At 49.7% G+C, this 14,230-nt stretch overlaps 29 non-coding genes across 29 annotated transcripts in view; all 29 read right to left on the reverse strand.

Moving 5' to 3' along the window:
- The window catches only part of LOC118963427, a 117-nt gene extending 4 nt beyond the window's left edge, over positions 1 to 113 (reverse strand). Inside the window, exon 1 of the small nuclear RNA XR_005050603.1 lies at positions 1 to 113. This exon is cut by the window's left edge and continues 4 nt beyond it. This is a non-coding gene — a small nuclear RNA (U5 spliceosomal RNA).
- Positions 114 to 556: 443 nt separating this feature from the next.
- LOC118963422 lies at positions 557 to 747 on the reverse strand. Its single transcript, XR_005050598.1, has one exon. It is a non-coding gene; the product is annotated as a U2 spliceosomal RNA (small nuclear RNA).
- Positions 748 to 987: 240 nt separating this feature from the next.
- Positions 988 to 1,104, reverse strand: LOC118963341. Its single transcript, XR_005050517.1, has one exon. It is a non-coding gene; the product is annotated as a U5 spliceosomal RNA (small nuclear RNA).
- A 444-nt stretch (positions 1,105 to 1,548) lies between these two features.
- LOC118963346 lies at positions 1,549 to 1,739 on the reverse strand. Its single transcript, XR_005050522.1, has one exon. It is a non-coding gene; the product is annotated as a U2 spliceosomal RNA (small nuclear RNA).
- A 240-nt stretch (positions 1,740 to 1,979) lies between these two features.
- On the reverse strand, positions 1,980 to 2,096 carry LOC118963342. The gene has a single exon (XR_005050518.1). It is a non-coding gene; the product is annotated as a U5 spliceosomal RNA (small nuclear RNA).
- A 452-nt stretch (positions 2,097 to 2,548) lies between these two features.
- LOC118963419 lies at positions 2,549 to 2,739 on the reverse strand. The gene has a single exon (XR_005050595.1). It is a non-coding gene; the product is annotated as a U2 spliceosomal RNA (small nuclear RNA).
- A 240-nt stretch (positions 2,740 to 2,979) lies between these two features.
- LOC118963343 lies at positions 2,980 to 3,096 on the reverse strand. The gene has a single exon (XR_005050519.1). It is a non-coding gene; the product is annotated as a U5 spliceosomal RNA (small nuclear RNA).
- Positions 3,097 to 3,537: 441 nt separating this feature from the next.
- LOC118963357 lies at positions 3,538 to 3,728 on the reverse strand. The gene has a single exon (XR_005050533.1). It is a non-coding gene; the product is annotated as a U2 spliceosomal RNA (small nuclear RNA).
- A 240-nt stretch (positions 3,729 to 3,968) lies between these two features.
- On the reverse strand, positions 3,969 to 4,085 carry LOC118963344. Its single transcript, XR_005050520.1, has one exon. It is a non-coding gene; the product is annotated as a U5 spliceosomal RNA (small nuclear RNA).
- A 445-nt stretch (positions 4,086 to 4,530) lies between these two features.
- On the reverse strand, positions 4,531 to 4,721 carry LOC118963368. The gene has a single exon (XR_005050544.1). It is a non-coding gene; the product is annotated as a U2 spliceosomal RNA (small nuclear RNA).
- Positions 4,722 to 4,961: 240 nt separating this feature from the next.
- Positions 4,962 to 5,078, reverse strand: LOC118963345. Its single transcript, XR_005050521.1, has one exon. It is a non-coding gene; the product is annotated as a U5 spliceosomal RNA (small nuclear RNA).
- A 443-nt stretch (positions 5,079 to 5,521) lies between these two features.
- On the reverse strand, positions 5,522 to 5,712 carry LOC118963379. The gene has a single exon (XR_005050555.1). It is a non-coding gene; the product is annotated as a U2 spliceosomal RNA (small nuclear RNA).
- Positions 5,713 to 5,952: 240 nt separating this feature from the next.
- Positions 5,953 to 6,069, reverse strand: LOC118963347. The gene has a single exon (XR_005050523.1). It is a non-coding gene; the product is annotated as a U5 spliceosomal RNA (small nuclear RNA).
- Positions 6,070 to 6,516: 447 nt separating this feature from the next.
- On the reverse strand, positions 6,517 to 6,707 carry LOC118963383. Its single transcript, XR_005050559.1, has one exon. It is a non-coding gene; the product is annotated as a U2 spliceosomal RNA (small nuclear RNA).
- A 240-nt stretch (positions 6,708 to 6,947) lies between these two features.
- LOC118963348 lies at positions 6,948 to 7,064 on the reverse strand. The gene has a single exon (XR_005050524.1). It is a non-coding gene; the product is annotated as a U5 spliceosomal RNA (small nuclear RNA).
- Positions 7,065 to 7,506: 442 nt separating this feature from the next.
- On the reverse strand, positions 7,507 to 7,697 carry LOC118963384. The gene has a single exon (XR_005050560.1). It is a non-coding gene; the product is annotated as a U2 spliceosomal RNA (small nuclear RNA).
- A 240-nt stretch (positions 7,698 to 7,937) lies between these two features.
- On the reverse strand, positions 7,938 to 8,054 carry LOC118963349. Its single transcript, XR_005050525.1, has one exon. It is a non-coding gene; the product is annotated as a U5 spliceosomal RNA (small nuclear RNA).
- Positions 8,055 to 8,496: 442 nt separating this feature from the next.
- LOC118963385 lies at positions 8,497 to 8,687 on the reverse strand. Its single transcript, XR_005050561.1, has one exon. It is a non-coding gene; the product is annotated as a U2 spliceosomal RNA (small nuclear RNA).
- A 240-nt stretch (positions 8,688 to 8,927) lies between these two features.
- LOC118963350 lies at positions 8,928 to 9,044 on the reverse strand. The gene has a single exon (XR_005050526.1). It is a non-coding gene; the product is annotated as a U5 spliceosomal RNA (small nuclear RNA).
- Positions 9,045 to 9,481: 437 nt separating this feature from the next.
- Positions 9,482 to 9,672, reverse strand: LOC118963386. Its single transcript, XR_005050562.1, has one exon. It is a non-coding gene; the product is annotated as a U2 spliceosomal RNA (small nuclear RNA).
- Positions 9,673 to 9,912: 240 nt separating this feature from the next.
- LOC118963351 lies at positions 9,913 to 10,029 on the reverse strand. The gene has a single exon (XR_005050527.1). It is a non-coding gene; the product is annotated as a U5 spliceosomal RNA (small nuclear RNA).
- A 443-nt stretch (positions 10,030 to 10,472) lies between these two features.
- LOC118963387 lies at positions 10,473 to 10,663 on the reverse strand. The gene has a single exon (XR_005050563.1). It is a non-coding gene; the product is annotated as a U2 spliceosomal RNA (small nuclear RNA).
- A 241-nt stretch (positions 10,664 to 10,904) lies between these two features.
- On the reverse strand, positions 10,905 to 11,021 carry LOC118963352. Its single transcript, XR_005050528.1, has one exon. It is a non-coding gene; the product is annotated as a U5 spliceosomal RNA (small nuclear RNA).
- Positions 11,022 to 11,459: 438 nt separating this feature from the next.
- LOC118963388 lies at positions 11,460 to 11,650 on the reverse strand. Its single transcript, XR_005050564.1, has one exon. It is a non-coding gene; the product is annotated as a U2 spliceosomal RNA (small nuclear RNA).
- Positions 11,651 to 11,890: 240 nt separating this feature from the next.
- Positions 11,891 to 12,007, reverse strand: LOC118963353. Its single transcript, XR_005050529.1, has one exon. It is a non-coding gene; the product is annotated as a U5 spliceosomal RNA (small nuclear RNA).
- A 441-nt stretch (positions 12,008 to 12,448) lies between these two features.
- Positions 12,449 to 12,639, reverse strand: LOC118963390. The gene has a single exon (XR_005050566.1). It is a non-coding gene; the product is annotated as a U2 spliceosomal RNA (small nuclear RNA).
- A 240-nt stretch (positions 12,640 to 12,879) lies between these two features.
- Positions 12,880 to 12,996, reverse strand: LOC118963354. The gene has a single exon (XR_005050530.1). It is a non-coding gene; the product is annotated as a U5 spliceosomal RNA (small nuclear RNA).
- Positions 12,997 to 13,436: 440 nt separating this feature from the next.
- Positions 13,437 to 13,627, reverse strand: LOC118963391. Its single transcript, XR_005050567.1, has one exon. It is a non-coding gene; the product is annotated as a U2 spliceosomal RNA (small nuclear RNA).
- Positions 13,628 to 13,867: 240 nt separating this feature from the next.
- Positions 13,868 to 13,984, reverse strand: LOC118963355. The gene has a single exon (XR_005050531.1). It is a non-coding gene; the product is annotated as a U5 spliceosomal RNA (small nuclear RNA).
- Positions 13,985 to 14,230: the final 246 nt, after the last annotated feature.

Genomic DNA, 14,230 nt, shown 5'->3' on the forward strand with positions numbered 1-14,230 from the left:
CTGCAAGAAGCAAAGCCGCTCCAAAAATACGTGGAACTCGTAAGTGTTCCTCTCCACGGAAGTCTTTAGTAAAAGGCGAAAGGCTTGTGCGTAATGAAGAGAAACCAGAGTCATATGGAAGTCAAGAGGTCGGGGCCCGAGACACACTCTGTGCACTCTAGGCAGGGTTCCCGCGGGTGCTCCCGGAACCCACTCTTCCAAGTTTTGGAGGGCTGTCTGTGGATAAAAAGAAGGTCGCAGACACAGAGAGAGAGAGAGAGAGAGAGAGAGAGAGAGAGAGAGAGAGAGAGAGAGAGAGAGAGAGAGAGAGAGAGAGAGAGAGAGAGAGAGACACACACAATCCTGGCCCCAATTCTTTTTTTTTTTTTTTTTTTTTTTTTTTTTTTTTAAGTAAAATGGCGGGAAACGGGGGACCCCATTGAAGGGCGCTTCGCCTTTCTTTCAGTTTGAATGTTTCTTTCCTTCTCTTCTTCTGCTAGCTAGCTAGCTAGCTAGCCAGCCAGCCAGCTGTTTACATAGCTTTGTGAATTTACATTTTTCCTTGACAACGGGAGAAAAGTGTTGCACCGTTCCCGGAGGTACTGCAATACCGGGTCGATGCGTGGAGCGGACGGAGCAAGCCCCATTTCCGACTCCCTGTTCGAAAAATCCATTTAATATGTAGTCCCCCGATGGGGGACGTATCAGATATTAAACTGATAAGAACAGATACTACACTTGATCTTAGCCAAAAGGCCGAGAAGCGATAACCCACAAATGGAACCCTGAAACCGCCGGACCCCCGGGGGTCTCGACAGACCCCAGCGGGTGGGTTGGCAAAAGCCAGCTCCTCTCTCCCTCCAACCCCCACCCACCCACCCACCCACCCACCCACCCACTGTTTCCCTGGCAACAAACAGGCAGGTGTTTTTTGGAAAAAGTCGCTAATGCGTCTGTAAGTCACTATCCTGGCCCATCTCTGTCAATTTCTCTTGAAACAAGATACCGGGCTCTGCAAGAAGCAAAGCCGCTCCAAAAATACGTGGAACTCGTAAGTGTTCCTCTCCACGGAAGTCTTTAGTAAAAGGCGAAAGGCTTGTGCGTAATGAAGAGAAACCAGAGTCATATGGAAGTCAAGAGGTCGGGGCCCGAGACACACTCTGTGCACTCTAGGCAGGGTTCCCGCGGGTGCTCCCGGAACCCACTCTTCCAAGTTTTGGAGGGCTGTCTGTGGATAAAAAGAAGGTCGCAGACACAGAGAGAGAGAGAGAGAGAGAGAGAGAGAGAGAGAGAGAGAGAGAGAGAGAGAGAGAGAGAGAGAGAGAGAGAGAGAGAGAGAGACACACACAATCCTGGCCCCAATTCTTTTTTTTTTTTTTTTTTTTTTTTTTTTTTTTTTTTAAGTAAAATGGCGGGAAACGGGGGACCCCATTGAAGGGCGCTTCGCCTTTCTTTCAGTTTGAATGTTTCTTTCCTTCTCTTCTTCTGCTAGCTAGCTAGCTAGCTAGCCAGCCAGCCAGCTGTTTACATAGCTTTGTGAATTTACATTTTTCCTTGACAACGGGAGAAAAGTGTTGCACCGTTCCCGGAGGTACTGCAATACCGGGTCGATGCGTGGAGCGGACGGAGCAAGCCCCATTTCCGACTCCCTGTTCGAAAAATCCATTTAATATGTAGTCCCCCGATGGGGGACGTATCAGATATTAAACTGATAAGAACAGATACTACACTTGATCTTAGCCAAAAGGCCGAGAAGCGATAACCCACAAATGGAACCCTGAAACCGCCGGACCCCCGGGGGTCTCGACAGACCCCAGCGGGTGGGTTGGCAAAAGCCAGCTCCTCTCTCCCTCCAACCCCCACCCACCCACCCACCCACCCACCCACCCACTGTTTCCCTGGCAACAAACAGGCAGGTGTTTTTTGGAAAAAGTCGCTAATGCGTCTGTAAGTCACTATCCTGGCCCATCTCTGTCAATTTCTCTTGAAACAAGATACCGGGCTCTGCAAGAAGCAAAGCCGCTCCAAAAATACGTGGAACTCGTAAGTGTTCCTCTCCACGGAAGTCTTTAGTAAAAGGCGAAAGGCTTGTGCGTAATGAAGAGAAACCAGAGTCATATGGAAGTCAAGAGGTCGGGGCCCGAGACACACTCTGTGCACTCTAGGCAGGGTTCCCGCGGGTGCTCCCGGAACCCACTCTTCCAAGTTTTGGAGGGCTGTCTGTGGATAAAAAGAAGGTCGCAGACACAGAGAGAGAGAGAGAGAGAGAGAGAGAGAGAGAGAGAGAGAGAGAGAGAGAGAGAGAGAGAGAGAGAGAGAGAGAGAGAGAGAGAGAGAGAGAGACACACACAATCCTGGCCCCAATTCTTTTTTTTTTTTTTTTTTTTTTTTTTTTTTTTTAAGTAAAATGGCGGGAAACGGGGGACCCCATTGAAGGGCGCTTCGCCTTTCTTTCAGTTTGAATGTTTCTTTCCTTCTCTTCTTCTGCTAGCTAGCTAGCTAGCTAGCCAGCCAGCCAGCTGTTTACATAGCTTTGTGAATTTACATTTTTCCTTGACAACGGGAGAAAAGTGTTTGCACCGTTCCCGGAGGTACTGCAATACCGGGTCGATGCGTGGAGCGGACGGAGCAAGCCCCATTTCCGACTCCCTGTTCGAAAAATCCATTTAATATGTAGTCCCCCGATGGGGGACGTATCAGATATTAAACTGATAAGAACAGATACTACACTTGATCTTAGCCAAAAGGCCGAGAAGCGATAACCCACAAATGGAACCCTGAAACCGCCGGACCCCCGGGGGTCTCGACAGACCCCAGCGGGTGGGTTGGCAAAAGCCAGCTCCTCTCTCCCTCCAACCCCCACCCACCCACCCACCCACCCACCCACCCACTGTTTCCCTGGCAACAAACAGGCAGGTGTTTTTTGGAAAAAGTCGCTAATGCGTCTGTAAGTCACTATCCTGGCCCATCTCTGTCAATTTCTCTTGAAACAAGATACCGGGCTCTGCAAGAAGCAAAGCCGCTCCAAAAATACGTGGAACTCGTAAGTGTTCCTCTCCACGGAAGTCTTTAGTAAAAGGCGAAAGGCTTGTGCGTAATGAAGAGAAACCAGAGTCATATGGAAGTCAAGAGGTCGGGGCCCGAGACACACTCTGTGCACTCTAGGCAGGGTTCCCGCGGGTGCTCCCGGAACCCACTCTTCCAAGTTTTGGAGGGCTGTCTGTGGATAAAAAGAAGGTCGCAGACACAGAGAGAGAGAGAGAGAGAGAGAGAGAGAGAGAGAGAGAGAGAGAGAGAGAGAGAGAGAGAGAGAGAGAGAGAGAGAGAGAGACACACACAATCCTGGCCCCAATTCTTTTTTTTTTTTTTTTTTTTTTTTTTTTTTTTTTTAAGTAAAATGGCGGGAAACGGGGGACCCCATTGAAGGGCGCTTCGCCTTTCTTTCAGTTTGAATGTTTCTTTCCTTCTCTTCTTCTGCTAGCTAGCTAGCTAGCTAGCCAGCCAGCCAGCTGTTTACATAGCTTTGTGAATTTACATTTTTCCTTGACAACGGGAGAAAAGTGTTGCACCGTTCCCGGAGGTACTGCAATACCGGGTCGATGCGTGGAGCGGACGGAGCAAGCCCCATTTCCGACTCCCTGTTCGAAAAATCCATTTAATATGTAGTCCCCCGATGGGGGACGTATCAGATATTAAACTGATAAGAACAGATACTACACTTGATCTTAGCCAAAAGGCCGAGAAGCGATAACCCACAAATGGAACCCTGAAACCGCCGGACCCCCGGGGGTCTCGACAGACCCCAGCGGGTGGGTTGGCAAAAGCCAGCTCCTCTCTCCCTCCAACCCCCACCCACCCACCCACCCACCCACCCACCCACTGTTTCCCTGGCAACAAACAGGCAGGTGTTTTTTGGAAAAAGTCGCTAATGCGTCTGTAAGTCACTATCCTGGCCCATCTCTGTCAATTTCTCTTGAAACAAGATACCGGGCTCTGCAAGAAGCAAAGCCGCTCCAAAAATACGTGGAACTCGTAAGTGTTCCTCTCCACGGAAGTCTTTAGTAAAAGGCGAAAGGCTTGTGCGTAATGAAGAGAAACCAGAGTCATATGGAAGTCAAGAGGTCGGGGCCCGAGACACACTCTGTGCACTCTAGGCAGGGTTCCCGCGGGTGCTCCCGGAACCCACTCTTCCAAGTTTTGGAGGGCTGTCTGTGGATAAAAAGAAGGTCGCAGACACAGAGAGAGAGAGAGAGAGAGAGAGAGAGAGAGAGAGAGAGAGAGAGAGAGAGAGAGAGAGAGAGAGAGAGAGAGAGAGAGAGAGAGACACACACAATCCTGGCCCCAATTCTTTTTTTTTTTTTTTTTTTTTTTTTTTTTTTTTTTAAGTAAAATGGCGGGAAACGGGGGACCCCATTGAAGGGCGCTTCGCCTTTCTTTCAGTTTGAATGTTTCTTTCCTTCTCTTCTTCTGCTAGCTAGCTAGCTAGCTAGCCAGCCAGCCAGCTGTTTACATAGCTTTGTGAATTTACATTTTTCCTTGACAACGGGAGAAAAGTGTTGCACCGTTCCCGGAGGTACTGCAATACCGGGTCGATGCGTGGAGCGGACGGAGCAAGCCCCATTTCCGACTCCCTGTTCGAAAAATCCATTTAATATGTAGTCCCCCGATGGGGGACGTATCAGATATTAAACTGATAAGAACAGATACTACACTTGATCTTAGCCAAAAGGCCGAGAAGCGATAACCCACAAATGGAACCCTGAAACCGCCGGACCCCCGGGGGTCTCGACAGACCCCAGCGGGTGGGTTGGCAAAAGCCAGCTCCTCTCTCCCTCCAACCCCCACCCACCCACCCACCCACCCACCCACCCACTGTTTCCCTGGCAACAAACAGGCAGGTGTTTTTTGGAAAAAGTCGCTAATGCGTCTGTAAGTCACTATCCTGGCCCATCTCTGTCAATTTCTCTTGAAACAAGATACCGGGCTCTGCAAGAAGCAAAGCCGCTCCAAAAATACGTGGAACTCGTAAGTGTTCCTCTCCACGGAAGTCTTTAGTAAAAGGCGAAAGGCTTGTGCGTAATGAAGAGAAACCAGAGTCATATGGAAGTCAAGAGGTCGGGGCCCGAGACACACTCTGTGCACTCTAGGCAGGGTTCCCGCGGGTGCTCCCGGAACCCACTCTTCCAAGTTTTGGAGGGCTGTCTGTGGATAAAAAGAAGGTCGCAGACACAGAGAGAGAGAGAGAGAGAGAGAGAGAGAGAGAGAGAGAGAGAGAGAGAGAGAGAGAGAGAGAGAGAGAGAGAGAGAGAGAGACACACACAATCCTGGCCCCAATTCTTTTTTTTTTTTTTTTTTTTTTTTTTTTTTTTTTTTTAAGTAAAATGGCGGGAAACGGGGGACCCCATTGAAGGGCGCTTCGCCTTTCTTTCAGTTTGAATGTTTCTTTCCTTCTCTTCTTCTGCTAGCTAGCTAGCTAGCTAGCCAGCCAGCCAGCTGTTTACATAGCTTTGTGAATTTACATTTTTCCTTGACAACGGGAGAAAAGTGTTGCACCGTTCCCGGAGGTACTGCAATACCGGGTCGATGCGTGGAGCGGACGGAGCAAGCCCCATTTCCGACTCCCTGTTCGAAAAATCCATTTAATATGTAGTCCCCCGATGGGGGACGTATCAGATATTAAACTGATAAGAACAGATACTACACTTGATCTTAGCCAAAAGGCCGAGAAGCGATAACCCACAAATGGAACCCTGAAACCGCCGGACCCCCGGGGGTCTCGACAGACCCCAGCGGGTGGGTTGGCAAAAGCCAGCTCCTCTCTCCCTCCAACCCCCACCCACCCACCCACCCACCCACCCACCCACTGTTTCCCTGGCAACAAACAGGCAGGTGTTTTTTGGAAAAAGTCGCTAATGCGTCTGTAAGTCACTATCCTGGCCCATCTCTGTCAATTTCTCTTGAAACAAGATACCGGGCTCTGCAAGAAGCAAAGCCGCTCCAAAAATACGTGGAACTCGTAAGTGTTCCTCTCCACGGAAGTCTTTAGTAAAAGGCGAAAGGCTTGTGCGTAATGAAGAGAAACCAGAGTCATATGGAAGTCAAGAGGTCGGGGCCCGAGACACACTCTGTGCACTCTAGGCAGGGTTCCCGCGGGTGCTCCCGGAACCCACTCTTCCAAGTTTTGGAGGGCTGTCTGTGGATAAAAAGAAGGTCGCAGACACAGAGAGAGAGAGAGAGAGAGAGAGAGAGAGAGAGAGAGAGAGAGAGAGAGAGAGAGAGAGAGAGAGAGAGAGAGAGAGAGAGAGAGAGACACACACAATCCTGGCCCCAATTCTTTTTTTTTTTTTTTTTTTTTTTTTTTTTTTTTTTAAGTAAAATGGCGGGAAACGGGGGACCCCATTGAAGGGCGCTTCGCCTTTCTTTCAGTTTGAATGTTTCTTTCCTTCTCTTCTTCTGCTAGCTAGCTAGCTAGCTAGCCAGCCAGCCAGCTGTTTACATAGCTTTGTGAATTTACATTTTTCCTTGACAACGGGAGAAAAGTGTTGCACCGTTCCCGGAGGTACTGCAATACCGGGTCGATGCGTGGAGCGGACGGAGCAAGCCCCATTTCCGACTCCCTGTTCGAAAAATCCATTTAATATGTAGTCCCCCGATGGGGGACGTATCAGATATTAAACTGATAAGAACAGATACTACACTTGATCTTAGCCAAAAGGCCGAGAAGCGATAACCCACAAATGGAACCCTGAAACCGCCGGACCCCCGGGGGTCTCGACAGACCCCAGCGGGTGGGTTGGCAAAAGCCAGCTCCTCTCTCCCTCCAACCCCCACCCACCCACCCACCCACCCACCCACCCACTGTTTCCCTGGCAACAAACAGGCAGGTGTTTTTTGGAAAAAGTCGCTAATGCGTCTGTAAGTCACTATCCTGGCCCATCTCTGTCAATTTCTCTTGAAACAAGATACCGGGCTCTGCAAGAAGCAAAGCCGCTCCAAAAATACGTGGAACTCGTAAGTGTTCCTCTCCACGGAAGTCTTTAGTAAAAGGCGAAAGGCTTGTGCGTAATGAAGAGAAACCAGAGTCATATGGAAGTCAAGAGGTCGGGGCCCGAGACACACTCTGTGCACTCTAGGCAGGGTTCCCGCGGGTGCTCCCGGAACCCACTCTTCCAAGTTTTGGAGGGCTGTCTGTGGATAAAAAGAAGGTCGCAGACACAGAGAGAGAGAGAGAGAGAGAGAGAGAGAGAGAGAGAGAGAGAGAGAGAGAGAGAGAGAGAGAGAGAGAGAGAGAGAGAGAGACACACACAATCCTGGCCCCAATTCTTTTTTTTTTTTTTTTTTTTTTTTTTTTTTTTTTTTAAGTAAAATGGCGGGAAACGGGGGACCCCATTGAAGGGCGCTTCGCCTTTCTTTCAGTTTGAATGTTTCTTTCCTTCTCTTCTTCTGCTAGCTAGCTAGCTAGCTAGCCAGCCAGCCAGCTGTTTACATAGCTTTGTGAATTTACATTTTTCCTTGACAACGGGAGAAAAGTGTTGCACCGTTCCCGGAGGTACTGCAATACCGGGTCGATGCGTGGAGCGGACGGAGCAAGCCCCATTTCCGACTCCCTGTTCGAAAAATCCATTTAATATGTAGTCCCCCGATGGGGGACGTATCAGATATTAAACTGATAAGAACAGATACTACACTTGATCTTAGCCAAAAGGCCGAGAAGCGATAACCCACAAATGGAACCCTGAAACCGCCGGACCCCCGGGGGTCTCGACAGACCCCAGCGGGTGGGTTGGCAAAAGCCAGCTCCTCTCTCCCTCCAACCCCCACCCACCCACCCACCCACCCACCCACCCACTGTTTCCCTGGCAACAAACAGGCAGGTGTTTTTTGGAAAAAGTCGCTAATGCGTCTGTAAGTCACTATCCTGGCCCATCTCTGTCAATTTCTCTTGAAACAAGATACCGGGCTCTGCAAGAAGCAAAGCCGCTCCAAAAATACGTGGAACTCGTAAGTGTTCCTCTCCACGGAAGTCTTTAGTAAAAGGCGAAAGGCTTGTGCGTAATGAAGAGAAACCAGAGTCATATGGAAGTCAAGAGGTCGGGGCCCGAGACACACTCTGTGCACTCTAGGCAGGGTTCCCGCGGGTGCTCCCGGAACCCACTCTTCCAAGTTTTGGAGGGCTGTCTGTGGATAAAAAGAAGGTCGCAGACACAGAGAGAGAGAGAGAGAGAGAGAGAGAGAGAGAGAGAGAGAGAGAGAGAGAGAGAGAGAGAGAGAGAGAGAGAGAGAGAGAGAGACACACACAATCCTGGCCCCAATTCTTTTTTTTTTTTTTTTTTTTTTTTTTTTTTTTTTAAGTAAAATGGCGGGAAACGGGGGACCCCATTGAAGGGCGCTTCGCCTTTCTTTCAGTTTGAATGTTTCTTTCCTTCTCTTCTTCTGCTAGCTAGCTAGCTAGCTAGCCAGCCAGCCAGCTGTTTACATAGCTTTGTGAATTTACATTTTTCCTTGACAACGGGAGAAAAGTGTTGCACCGTTCCCGGAGGTACTGCAATACCGGGTCGATGCGTGGAGCGGACGGAGCAAGCCCCATTTCCGACTCCCTGTTCGAAAAATCCATTTAATATGTAGTCCCCCGATGGGGGACGTATCAGATATTAAACTGATAAGAACAGATACTACACTTGATCTTAGCCAAAAGGCCGAGAAGCGATAACCCACAAATGGAACCCTGAAACCGCCGGACCCCCGGGGGTCTCGACAGACCCCAGCGGGTGGGTTGGCAAAAGCCAGCTCCTCTCTCCCTCCAACCCCCACCCACCCACCCACCCACCCACCCACCCACTGTTTCCCTGGCAACAAACAGGCAGGTGTTTTTTGGAAAAAGTCGCTAATGCGTCTGTAAGTCACTATCCTGGCCCATCTCTGTCAATTTCTCTTGAAACAAGATACCGGGCTCTGCAAGAAGCAAAGCCGCTCCAAAAATACGTGGAACTCGTAAGTGTTCCTCTCCACGGAAGTCTTTAGTAAAAGGCGAAAGGCTTGTGCGTAATGAAGAGAAACCAGAGTCATATGGAAGTCAAGAGGTCGGGGCCCGAGACACACTCTGTGCACTCTAGGCAGGGTTCCCGCGGGTGCTCCCGGAACCCACTCTTCCAAGTTTTGGAGGGCTGTCTGTGGATAAAAAGAAGGTCGCAGACACAGAGAGAGAGAGAGAGAGAGAGAGAGAGAGAGAGAGAGAGAGAGAGAGAGAGAGAGAGAGAGAGAGAGAGAGAGAGAGAGACACACACAATCCTGGCCCCAATTCTTTTTTTTTTTTTTTTTTTTTTTTTTTTTTTTTAAGTAAAATGGCGGGAAACGGGGGACCCCATTGAAGGGCGCTTCGCCTTTCTTTCAGTTTGAATGTTTCTTTCCTTCTCTTCTTCTGCTAGCTAGCTAGCTAGCTAGCCAGCCAGCCAGCTGTTTACATAGCTTTGTGAATTTACATTTTTCCTTGACAACGGGAGAAAAGTGTTGCACCGTTCCCGGAGGTACTGCAATACCGGGTCGATGCGTGGAGCGGACGGAGCAAGCCCCATTTCCGACTCCCTGTTCGAAAAATCCATTTAATATGTAGTCCCCCGATGGGGGACGTATCAGATATTAAACTGATAAGAACAGATACTACACTTGATCTTAGCCAAAAGGCCGAGAAGCGATAACCCACAAATGGAACCCTGAAACCGCCGGACCCCCGGGGGTCTCGACAGACCCCAGCGGGTGGGTTGGCAAAAGCCAGCTCCTCTCTCCCTCCAACCCCCACCCACCCACCCACCCACCCACCCACCCACTGTTTCCCTGGCAACAAACAGGCAGGTGTTTTTTGGAAAAAGTCGCTAATGCGTCTGTAAGTCACTATCCTGGCCCATCTCTGTCAATTTCTCTTGAAACAAGATACCGGGCTCTGCAAGAAGCAAAGCCGCTCCAAAAATACGTGGAACTCGTAAGTGTTCCTCTCCACGGAAGTCTTTAGTAAAAGGCGAAAGGCTTGTGCGTAATGAAGAGAAACCAGAGTCATATGGAAGTCAAGAGGTCGGGGCCCGAGACACACTCTGTGCACTCTAGGCAGGGTTCCCGCGGGTGCTCCCGGAACCCACTCTTCCAAGTTTTGGAGGGCTGTCTGTGGATAAAAAGAAGGTCGCAGACACAGAGAGAGAGAGAGAGAGAGAGAGAGAGAGAGAGAGAGAGAGAGAGAGAGAGAGAGAGAGAGAGAGAGAGAGAGAGAGAGAGAGAGACACACACAATCCTGGCCCCAATTCTTTTTTTTTTTTTTTTTTTTTTTTTTTTTTTTTAAGTAAAATGGCGGGAAACGGGGGACCCCATTGAAGGGCGCTTCGCCTTTCTTTCAGTTTGAATGTTTCTTTCCTTCTCTTCTTCTGCTAGCTAGCTAGCTAGCTAGCCAGCCAGCCAGCTGTTTACATAGCTTTGTGAATTTACATTTTTCCTTGACAACGGGAGAAAAGTGTTGCACCGTTCCCGGAGGTACTGCAATACCGGGTCGATGCGTGGAGCGGACGGAGCAAGCCCCATTTCCGACTCCCTGTTCGAAAAATCCATTTAATATGTAGTCCCCCGATGGGGGACGTATCAGATATTAAACTGATAAGAACAGATACTACACTTGATCTTAGCCAAAAGGCCGAGAAGCGATAACCCACAAATGGAACCCTGAAACCGCCGGACCCCCGGGGGTCTCGACAGACCCCAGCGGGTGGGTTGGCAAAAGCCAGCTCCTCTCTCCCTCCAACCCCCACCCACCCACCCACCCACCCACCCACCCACTGTTTCCCTGGCAACAAACAGGCAGGTGTTTTTTTGGAAAAAGTCGCTAATGCGTCTGTAAGTCACTATCCTGGCCCATCTCTGTCAATTTCTCTTGAAACAAGATACCGGGCTCTGCAAGAAGCAAAGCCGCTCCAAAAATACGTGGAACTCGTAAGTGTTCCTCTCCACGGAAGTCTTTAGTAAAAGGCGAAAGGCTTGTGCGTAATGAAGAGAAACCAGAGTCATATGGAAGTCAAGAGGTCGGGGCCCGAGACACACTCTGTGCACTCTAGGCAGGGTTCCCGCGGGTGCTCCCGGAACCCACTCTTCCAAGTTTTGGAGGGCTGTCTGTGGATAAAAAGAAGGTCGCAGACACAGAGAGAGAGAGAGAGAGAGAGAGAGAGAGAGAGAGAGAGAGAGAGAGAGAGAGAGAGAGAGAGAGAGAGAGAGAGAGAGACACACACAATCCTGGCCCCAATTCTTTTTTTTTTTTTTTTTTTTTTTTTTTTTTTTTTAAGTAAAATGGCGGGAAACGGGGGACCCCATTGAAGGGCGCTTCGCCTTTCTTTCAGTTTGAATGTTTCTTTCCTTCTCTTCTTCTGCTAGCTAGCTAGCTAGCTAGCCAGCCAGCCAGCTGTTTACATAGCTTTGTGAATTTACATTTTTCCTTGACAACGGGAGAAAAGTGTTGCACCGTTCCCGGAGGTACTGCAATACCGGGTCGATGCGTGGAGCGGACGGAGCAAGCCCCATTTCCGACTCCCTGTTCGAAAAATCCATTTAATATGTAGTCCCCCGATGGGGGACGTATCAGATATTAAACTGATAAGAACAGATACTACACTTGATCTTAGCCAAAAGGCCGAGAAGCGATAACCCACAAATGGAACCCTGAAACCGCCGGACCCCCGGGGGTCTCGACAGACCCCAGCGGGTGGGTTGGCAAAAGCCAGCTCCTCTCTCCCTCCAACCCCCACCCACCCACCCACCCACCCACCCACCCACTGTTTCCCTGGCAACAAACAGGCAGGTGTTTTTTGGAAAAAGTCGCTAATGCGTCTGTAAGTCACTATCCTGGCCCATCTCTGTCAATTTCTCTTGAAACAAGATACCGGGCTCTGCAAGAAGCAAAGCCGCTCCAAAAATACGTGGAACTCGTAAGTGTTCCTCTCCACGGAAGTCTTTAGTAAAAGGCGAAAGGCTTGTGCGTAATGAAGAGAAACCAGAGTCATATGGAAGTCAAGAGGTCGGGGCCCGAGACACACTCTGTGCACTCTAGGCAGGGTTCCCGCGGGTGCTCCCGGAACCCACTCTTCCAAGTTTTGGAGGGCTGTCTGTGGATAAAAAGAAGGTCGCAGACACAGAGAGAGAGAGAGAGAGAGAGAGAGAGAGAGAGAGAGAGAGAGAGAGAGAGAGAGAGAGAGAGAGAGAGAGAGAGAGAGAGAGACACACACAATCCTGGCCCCAATTCTTTTTTTTTTTTTTTTTTTTTTTTTTTTTTTTTAAGTAAAATGGCGGGAAACGGGGGACCCCATTGAAGGGCGCTTCGCCTTTCTTTCAGTTTGAATGTTTCTTTCCTTCTCTTCTTCTGCTAGCTAGCTAGCTAGCTAGCCAGCCAGCCAGCTGTTTACATAGCTTTGTGAATTTACATTTTTCCTTGACAACGGGAGAAAAGTGTTGCACCGTTCCCGGAGGTACTGCAATACCGGGTCGATGCGTGGAGCGGACGGAGCAAGCCCCATTTCCGACTCCCTGTTCGAAAAATCCATTTAATATGTAGTCCCCCGATGGGGGACGTATCAGATATTAAACTGATAAGAACAGATACTACACTTGATCTTAGCCAAAAGGCCGAGAAGCGATAACCCACAAATGGAACCCTGAAACCGCCGGACCCCCGGGGGTCTCGACAGACCCCAGCGGGTGGGTTGGCAAAAGCCAGCTCCTCTCTCCCTCCAACCCCCACCCACCCACCCACCCACCCACCCACCCACTGTTTCCCTGGCAACAAACAGGCAGGTGTTTTTTGGAAAAAGTCGCTAATGCGTCTGTAAGTCACTATCCTGGCCCATCTCTGTCAATTTCTCTTGAAACAAGATACCGGGCTCTGCAAGAAGCAAAGCCGCTCCAAAAATACGTGGAACTCGTAAGTGTTCCTCTCCACGGAAGTCTTTAGTAAAAGGCGAAAGGCTTGTGCGTAATGAAGAGAAACCAGAGTCATATGGAAGTCAAGAGGTCGGGGCCCGAGACACACTCTGTGCACTCTAGGCAGGGTTCCCGCGGGTGCTCCCGGAACCCACTCTTCCAAGTTTTGGAGGGCTGTCTGTGGATAAAAAGAAGGTCGCAGACACAGAGAGAGAGAGAGAGAGAGAGAGAGAGAGAGAGAGAGAGAGAGAGAGAGAGAGAGAGAGAGAGAGAGAGAGAGAGAGAGAGAGACACACACAATCCTGGCCCCAATTCTTTTTTTTTTTTTTTTTTTTTTTTTTTTTTTTAAGTAAAATGGCGGGAAACGGGGGACCCCATTGAAGGGCGCTTCGCCTTTCTTTCAGTTTGAATGTTTCTTTCCTTCTCTTCTTCTGCTAGCTAGCTAGCTAGCTAGCCAGCCAGCCAGCTGTTTACATAGCTTTGTGAATTTACATTTTTCCTTGACAACGGGAGAAAAGTGTTGCACCGTTCCCGGAGGTACTGCAATACCGGGTCGATGCGTGGAGCGGACGGAGCAAGCCCCATTTCCGACTCCCTGTTCGAAAAATCCATTTAATATGTAGTCCCCCGATGGGGGACGTATCAGATATTAAACTGATAAGAACAGATACTACACTTGATCTTAGCCAAAAGGCCGAGAAGCGATAACCCACAAATGGAACCCTGAAACCGCCGGACCCCCGGGGGTCTCGACAGACCCCAGCGGGTGGGTTGGCAAAAGCCAGCTCCTCTCTCCCTCCAACCCCCACCCACCCACCCACCCACCCACCCACCCACTGTTTCCCTGGCAACAAACAGGCAGGTGTTTTTTGGAAAAAGTCGCTAATGCGTCTGTAAGTCACTATCCTGGCCCATCTCTGTCAATTTCTCTTGAAACAAGATACCGGGCTCTGCAAGAAGCAAAGCCGCTCCAAAAATACGTGGAACTCGTAAGTGTTCCTCTCCACGGAAGTCTTTAGTAAAAGGCGAAAGGCTTGTGCGTAATGAAGAGAAACCAGAGTCATATGGAAGTCAAGAGGTCGGGGCCCGAGACACACTCTGTGCACTCTAGGCAGGGTTCCCGCGGGTGCTCCCGGAACCCACTCTTCCAAGTTTTGGAGGGCTGTCTGTGGATAAAAAGAAGGTCGCAGACACAGAGAGAGAGAGAGAGAGAGAGAGAGAGAGAGAGAGAGAGAGAGAGAGAGAGAGAGAGAGAGAGAGAGAGAGAGAGAGAGAGAGAGACACACACAATCCTGGCCCCAATTCTTTT

This window comes from Oncorhynchus mykiss, unplaced genomic scaffold (genome assembly GCF_013265735.2).
Source record: "Oncorhynchus mykiss isolate Arlee unplaced genomic scaffold, USDA_OmykA_1.1 un_scaffold_858, whole genome shotgun sequence".
Taxonomy (NCBI): Eukaryota; Metazoa; Chordata; class Actinopteri; order Salmoniformes; family Salmonidae; genus Oncorhynchus; species Oncorhynchus mykiss.